Source organism: Penaeus vannamei, chromosome 11 (genome assembly GCF_042767895.1).
Source record: "Penaeus vannamei isolate JL-2024 chromosome 11, ASM4276789v1, whole genome shotgun sequence".
NCBI classification, from domain to species: domain Eukaryota; kingdom Metazoa; phylum Arthropoda; class Malacostraca; order Decapoda; family Penaeidae; genus Penaeus; species Penaeus vannamei.
The window spans coordinates 8,943,023-8,951,306 of NC_091559.1; the positions used below are offsets into that span (position 1 = coordinate 8,943,023).

At 33.0% G+C, this 8,284-nt stretch overlaps 1 non-coding gene across 1 annotated transcript; it reads right to left on the minus strand.

Annotated features, from left to right (window-relative positions):
• Window positions 1-1,910: 1,910 nt before the first annotated feature.
• TRNAG-UCC (transfer RNA glycine (anticodon CCC)) lies at window positions 1,911-1,983 on the minus strand. Its single transcript has one exon. It is a non-coding gene; the product is annotated as a tRNA-Gly (tRNA).
• Between the last annotated feature and the right edge of the window lie 6,301 nt (window positions 1,984-8,284).

Sequence of the window (8,284 nt, forward strand, 5' to 3'; positions counted from 1 at the left end):
AAACTCCCCTGCGTGAAGCGTATGTCTAGGAAGATGTATTTTGATAAAATTATATACTGGTAGAGAGAATATATATATATATATATATATATATATATATATATATATATATATATATATATATATATATATATATATATATATATATTATGTATAAAATATTCCTAAGTAGTCCTGAATCATTATGACTGTTCTTATTGCCAATAAAATACATTACAACCGATATATTCATGAAGCCCATATATTTAAACAACTATATTCATCATGAGCAAGACTGAAATCATTTACGAAAGAAACGCACTTACTTGTATACATTTAAAATCCGTAATTAAATGGCAAGTCATTGAGAAATCTACTCTAGTAGAAATCAAGAAATTGCGTTATTTTTAAGCCTACATCTCACATACTACACAGTGGTTTGTTCAAAAGACGACAGCAGAATAATTTTGATAATGACGATAATTATCATTATTATCAGTCACAACAGCATCAATGATGATAGTGATAATATTCATAATAATAATATTCATGATGACCCTAAAAGTAAATAATAATAATAATAATAATAAAATAATATTGATAATCGTAGTGTTACCTGCAATAATGACATTCTAAAATGACAATAAAAGTAACTGAACAAATTCCACCAATGACAGAAATAAGTAAACAATGCTAATGATTTCTTTCCAGATAATACATGATTGATAATAATCTCTCTCTCTCCTCTTCTCTCCTCAATTTCTCTCTCTCTCTCTCTCTCTCTCTCTCTCTCTCTCTCTCTCTCTCTCTCTCTCTCTCTCTCTCTCTCTCTCTCTCTCTCTCTTATCTTTTAATCATTATCATTATCTGGATTTGTACCAAAATCATTGCGTATATAACTAGCATTGTTATCCGTTTTACAGTTATTATAATAATTTCTATGAAGAAAAACAGGAAAGAAGGGAACCCGAAAAAATGTTTCTATTTGTAAGTACTCATTAATCTTTTCATATCATGTTACTGCAAATTCAATTATAATTGTCACCTTTGTTATTGCCATCTTTACTGTAATTATTCTTTGAACCATGATCTTCACATCTACTGCCGTTGGCTGATCATTATCATTATATCATCATTACTATTCCTGTTGTTTTTGTTTTCTTTTATTATTATTACTATTATTATTACTCTTTGTCATTGCTATTTAAATAAGGATGGCTATCACAAAAAAATAAAGGAAAAAACTGTACGGCCTTGTCTCCGCCGGGACTCGAACCCGGTGTTCCCGCTTTGGAGGCGGCTGCGTTACTGTTGTACCAGAGATTTATTAAAGGTGCTTGGAGAAATATATTCACAGAAAAAAAATCATTATTTATATATTCATTCACTTGTTTTGTATTTATTTTTCTTACACCACAGCGACTTCGGATCTTTACAGAATAGAGAAAAGTAATTTTTTTTGTTATATATTCATATATTCATTTGTTAACTCTTTTATCTGTTTATGTGTTTGATTATCTATTCATATGTGTGTCTATTTATTTGTTTATCTTTGATATTTTTGTCTACCTTTATCCTTCCCATGTGTATATAATGATAATGATGGACGCAGGACTTCTCTTATTTCCTGACTTTTCTCCCATGCTGTATAATGATAATGGTAGTTATGGCAAAGAATAAATGCCACCAATCATACTACAACACTTACATGTGTTGTTACTTGTCAAGCGTATTGCAAGAAAAGTGTATACATGCCCTGCCAGCATCGGCTGTGCGTGCGTCCACCTAAGGCAGCTTACAGGATCATCTGATACATCCCAGTTTCACCAGAGAGGAGCGCTGGCATGTGTGTGTGGTGTCTTATGTGTTGAAGTGTAAGTGTTTGTGTTTGGTGTGTGTACAAGTGCTTTGAGTGACTGTGTAGTTGTTACTGCCGCGGACGGGGATTGAACCCGGGACCTCATGCATGGAAGGCAAGTGCCCTCACCACTCGGCTACCGCGACAGCAATAGTAATTGAGGCCATTGATCTATTTAACTAAATCATCGGGCAGGCGCGCGCGCACGTGGTGTGTAGACCCAGGTTCGATTCCCGGGGGAGTATTTTCATATATATTATTTTTTGCTTTTCAGGTCTCCAACATGTAATGCGAGTTCCAGAACAAGAATAAATATATAAAATCTAAATGAAACGGAAGCAGGATCAACAGCGCCAAATCGAGCTCCGTGGAACAGCGATCGCTTGCAGTGCAACACGATGACTTGCAAATTATTTACCAGCACGCTAGGGACTAGGAATTTAAAATCTTAATTTGTCGTCCAGATTCTGGGGAAGGCGCGGTGGACTGGATGAACGAAGTCAAGTAATGCACAATTGATATTTAAAAAAAGAAAAGAAATGAAGAGAAAGAAAGAAAAAAAAACAGTCCTTCATCTTCATGCTCTTACGATTTTCTCCTCGGCTCTTTGCAGATCCTTCAAGGATGATGATCAGGTTACTGCCGTTGCCTGATCATCATAATTATATCATTACTATTCCTGTTCTTGTTTTTGTTTTATTATTACTAACATCATTATTATTACTCTTTGTCATCGTTATAGGATGGCTATTACAAATAACTAAAAAAAAGAAAGAAAAAAAATCAGATATTGACTCCGCCAGGAGTCGAACCCGGTGTTCCCGCTTTAGAGGCGGCTGCGTTAACCGTTACACCACAGAGACTTGGAAAAACCGGAGAAGTAATAATTAGCCATAGAACGGTTATTGCTGTCGTTGTTTATAAATATATGTTTGTTTATTTCTTTGTTTATTCGCCTATTTTCCTCTATTAGTCTATTCCTTCCTGTAAGTTTGTATAAGGATGATACTGGAAGCAGGCTTTCTCGGATTGGGTTATTTTCCCCCATGCGTTTTTATGATAATGACATTGACTGTTATGGCGATAAACAAAGAACAATATTACTATAACGAATGATTAAATATATGGAATAATTACGATAATGATATCGATAATGAAAGCACAAATTTGATAATAATAATGATTCTGATAAGACAAAAGTAACAACGATGATAATATAATGATAAGGAATTATGTAATGGTTTTAGACTATATATATATGTTATTACTTTAGCAATAAAAGTAATCAAATCAACAATGATATAGAATATACGTACATCATTTGATTACAACAATATTTAATCTTTCTCTCTCATGATTTTATCCGTTGATGTTGGCTGTTTTTGACCGTGAGTTTAAAATGATTTTAATTCATGCTTAGTGACATAAGAGAATGGAAGATGAGCATCGTGAAAACGTATTGAATAAGTAACAAACATATCAAATGAAGGTGAAGATTCTCAATACATATAGCACAGTAAGAATTAAAGCAAACACATGGATTTTCACTGTGGTTATAACACCAGTAAGAGAGAGAGATAGAGAGAGAGAGAGAGAGAGAGAGAGAGAGAGAGAGAGAGAGAGAGAGAGAGAGAGAGAGAGAGAGAGAGAGAGAGAGAGAGAGGGAGAGAGAGAGAGACTGGAGAGGGGAAAAGAAAAAGAGATGCAGAGAAAGTGGAGGTTGAATAGACACTCCCAAACACTCATTTTGCTGAAAAGGACACAATATTGGAAATAAAAGTGAACACAGGATCTATTCCCACCGGAAACAATATAATATAATCCATATAAGTTTCTTCTTGAACACTATATCAAATTTATCGTAAGCAAATAGGGAGAGGTACATGCACACAGGTAGTGAGAGAGAGAGCTGGAGAAAAAGAGAGAGGAAAGGGGAGGAGAGAGAGTAGCGTCAGGCAGAGAGAGATACAGAAACGGATAAAGAAAATGAGATAAACATATCTATATCTAGAGAGAGAAAGGTGGAGAGTTTGAAAGAGGTAGACACATAAAGACTTCATTTTTTTCTGAAAAAACAACAACAATGATATTAGTAATCAAATGTTTCTTAACAAAGCTACTCTACTTACATTTCATCCTTAAACAAAACAAGAAAAAAATACAGCAACTGCAAGGGAATTAGACACGAATGATAGAAAACGAACGATTGTCGCTTGTCAGTCAACTACACAGGGATCTTTAACACTGAGTAGGCCTATCATTTGTAGAAAAGGTATGAATGAGACTGGATATCTTCACAATATAAGAGATGTATTTGACCGGTTTCGATTACGTCTTCATCAGAAATACATGTATTTCTGATGAAGACCTAATCGAAACCGGTCAAATACATCTCTTGTATTGTGAAGATATCCAGTTTCATTCATACCTTTTCTACATTTGTCAACATGGATACGGTTCAGGCCTATCATTATAAATGTTCTTATTGATGATATAATACATTATAACCAATATTTTCAATTAGTCCATATACATATAAACATCTATTCATGATGAGCAAGACTGAAATCATTTACGAAAGAAAGAACATGCTTGAACGCAATAGAATTCGTAATCACTGTAAACATCCGAGTCACTGAGAATTATTCTCGTGTAAAAATCAAGAAAATGCCGTTATTTCTAAGCAACATCAATCACAGCAGCATCAATGGCAATAATAATGATCATAATGGTAAAAAGATTATAAAAATAACGATATCGATAATGGTAATGATAAGTGCAATAATGACATATTCTAAACATGAAGTAAGAAGTAACAACAATGAACGAATGCTAACAATAAGAATGATAAAATAGACGTGAAACCATCTCCGACGGGAGTCGAACCCGGTATTCCCGCTTTGGAGGCGGCTGCGTTGACCGTTCCATCAGACACTTGGAATGAAAGGGCGTAGAAGAAATACTTATCCATAGAAGGATTTTTGCTGCTGTTCTTTACGTACATCTTATGATAAGTTTGTTTCTTGATGATGATACTGGAAGCAGGCTTTCTCGGATTAGGTTATTTTCCCCCATGTTTTTTTATAATGACAATGACTGTTATGGCGATAAATAAATGCCACTAATACTGCAACTACTAATTAAAATATAGTAATGATAATGGTTTTGATACCGAAAAGGAAATCACAGATTTGATAATAATAATGATTCTGATAAGACAAAAGTAACAACGATAATAATATCATGATAAGAAATTATGCAATAGTTTTAGACTATGAGCCGGTTTGGTAAAATTATCCAGACTGATGAATATGCATTTATTTCTTTATTTATGCATGTCAAATATACGAATTTTCTTTGGGCCGTAAATATTTTTACTTTAACAATAGAAGTGATCAAGACAATGATATAGAATATACATATATCATTTGATAACAATAATATTTAATCTCTCTCTCTCTCTCATGCTTTTATCCGTTGACTTTGGCTATTTTTGACCTTGAGTTTGAAATGATTTTAAAACTTCCATAATGACATAAGACAATGGAAGATAAGCATCGTGAAAACGTATTTAGATAAGAAACAATCTTCTTAAAGGTTGACTACCTACAAATGTAACACAGTAAGAATTAAAACCCACGAATAGATTTAACATCAACAAAAGATGGAGAGACAGAGAGAGAGAGAGAGAGAGAGAGAGAGAGAGAGAGAGAGAGAGAGAGAGAGAGAGAGAGAGAGAGAGAGAGAGAGAGAGAGAGAGCTGGAGAAAAAGAGAGGGAAGTAGAGAAGATTTACATATATTTTTATATAGAGAGAGAAAGGTGGACAGAGGGAGAGGTAGACACATAAGGACTATTCATTTTTTTTTCTTAAAAAAAAAATCTGTTAATGATGAAAATGTTTCTCATCAGTGGAAATGCTATCATTTAGTCTACGTACATTTCGTCCTTAAAACCAAACCAAACAAAAAGATACTACAGCAACTGCAAGGGAATTAGACGCGAAGGATAGAAAACGAACTATTGTCGCTTGTCAATCAACTACACAGGGATCTTTAACACGAAGTAGGCCTATCATTATTAATGTTCTTATTGACAATGAAATACATTACAACCTATATTTTCATGAAATCCATATATATAAACAATTATTTTCATCAGGAGCAAGAGTAAAATCATTTACGAAAGAAACGTGATTACTGTATTAGTCAAAAGATAACAATAATTAACATAGCAATAGCAATTACCATCTTTACTTGACAGTTATGATAATGATATTATTTTCATTATCAATAACAAAGACAACATTTATAATAATGGTAGTAATAATATTGAAAACGATAATAATGATGGTAATAGTAAATATATAGAAAATAATTATAATAATAATGGTATTGGTAACTGCAATAATGACATTCTAAAAGTGATAATAAAAGTAGGAACAATGAACAAATGCCACCAATGATAAGAATAGTATAACAATGATAATGATTTTGTTACCGATAAGAAAAGGATGATGTTGATAGTAACTATGATAGTAATAATAATAAGAGGATTGATCATGATAACAACAATTATGAAAAATAACAAAAAAAATGTAGCAAAGATTTTAGAAATAATCTCTCTTTCTGCTGTTATAATTATACTAATAACAATAGCGATGATAATTATTTAAAAAATAACAATAATATCAAAAGATGTCAACAAAATTACCGTCTTAATAAGGGTAAAAGCATGTGATAATAAATAACAAAATAAAAGATGTTAAATGTTGTCCCCGCCGGGAATCGAACCCGGTGTTCCCGCTTCAGAGGCGGCTGCGTTGCCGTTACACCACGGAGACTTGGAGAAGAAAATTGTTAAAGAAATATTTAACTACAGAAGGATTTTTTTTTTTTTTTTTGTGGAGGTGAGGGGTTGTTGAAGCAGGCTTTCTCGGATTAGTTTTTTTTCCACTATGTGTTTTAATAATGGCAATGACTATTATGGCGATAAACAAATGCCACTAATACTGCAACTAACTAAAAACATATAGCGATGGTGATGATTTTGATACCGACAAGGAAATCATTAAGCTGATAATGATAATGATAATAAGAGAAAAGTAACAGGGATGATAATATAATGGTAAGTAATGTTGTAATGGTTATAGACTATATATCTGTTGTTACTTTAGCAATAAAAGTAATCAAATTAACAATGATTAGAATATACATACATCACTGATAACAATGATTCTCTCTCTCTCTCTCTCTCTCTCTCTCTCTCTCTCTCTCTCTCTCTCTCTCTCTCTCTCTCTCTCTCTCTCTCTCACACACACACACACACACACTCTTTCTCTCTCATGCTCTTATCCATTGACGTTGACTATTTTTGACCTTGACTTTAAGATGATTTCAATACTTGCATAGTAAAATAAGGCATCGTGAAGATGCAATTAGATAAATAACAAACATATCAAATGAAGGTTGACTCCCTATAAATGTAACACAGTAAGAATTAAAGCCAACACAAATAGATTGTAAATATGGTTATAACATCAGCAACAGATTGAGAGAATGAGAGACAGAGACACAAGGGGGGGGGGGGCGAGAGAAATGGAAATAAAAAGAGATGCAGAGAAAGAGAGGGATTAAAAAGAGAAACACTCCCAAAAACAGATTTTGCTAGAAAGGACAATGATATTGGAAATACAAGCGAACACAGTATCTATTCCCAAAGTAAACAATAAAATCTAGTCCATATAAGTTTTTTCTTCAATAATATATAATGTTTATCGTAAGCGAAGAGGGAGAGGCATATACACATACGTAGGGTAAGAGATAGTTGGAGAAAAAGAGAAAGAAGGGCGGAGAGAGAGAGGCGTGAGGCAGAGAAAGAGAAATACAAAAACAGATAAAGAAAACGAGACGAGATATGCATATATTTATATATAGAGAGAGAAAAGTGGAGAGTTTGAGAGAGGTAGACATAAAGACTTCATTTTCTTCTAAAAAAAACTGTGATACTAATTAACAAAATGTTTCTCATCAATGGAAATGCTCAATCTACGTACATTACAGTAACTGCATTGAATTTCACTTCAAGGGAATTAGACACGAATGGTAGAAAACGAACGATTGTCGCTTGTCAATCAACTGCACAGGGATCTTTAACCCTACGTAGGCCTATCATTATGAATGTTCTTATTACCAATAAAATACATTACCACCTATATATTCATGAAGTCCATATACACAAACAATTATATTCTTCATGAACAAGAGGAAATCATTTACGAAAGAAACGTACATAGTTGTACACTTTAAAATTTGTAATTCTTGTAAGCAGCGTCATTGAAAATTCTACTCGTACTTGTTTATTCAAAAGATGACTTTACATAACAATAATGTTGATAATGATATCTATTATTTTCATTATCAAAAATAAAAACAACAATGATTATAAT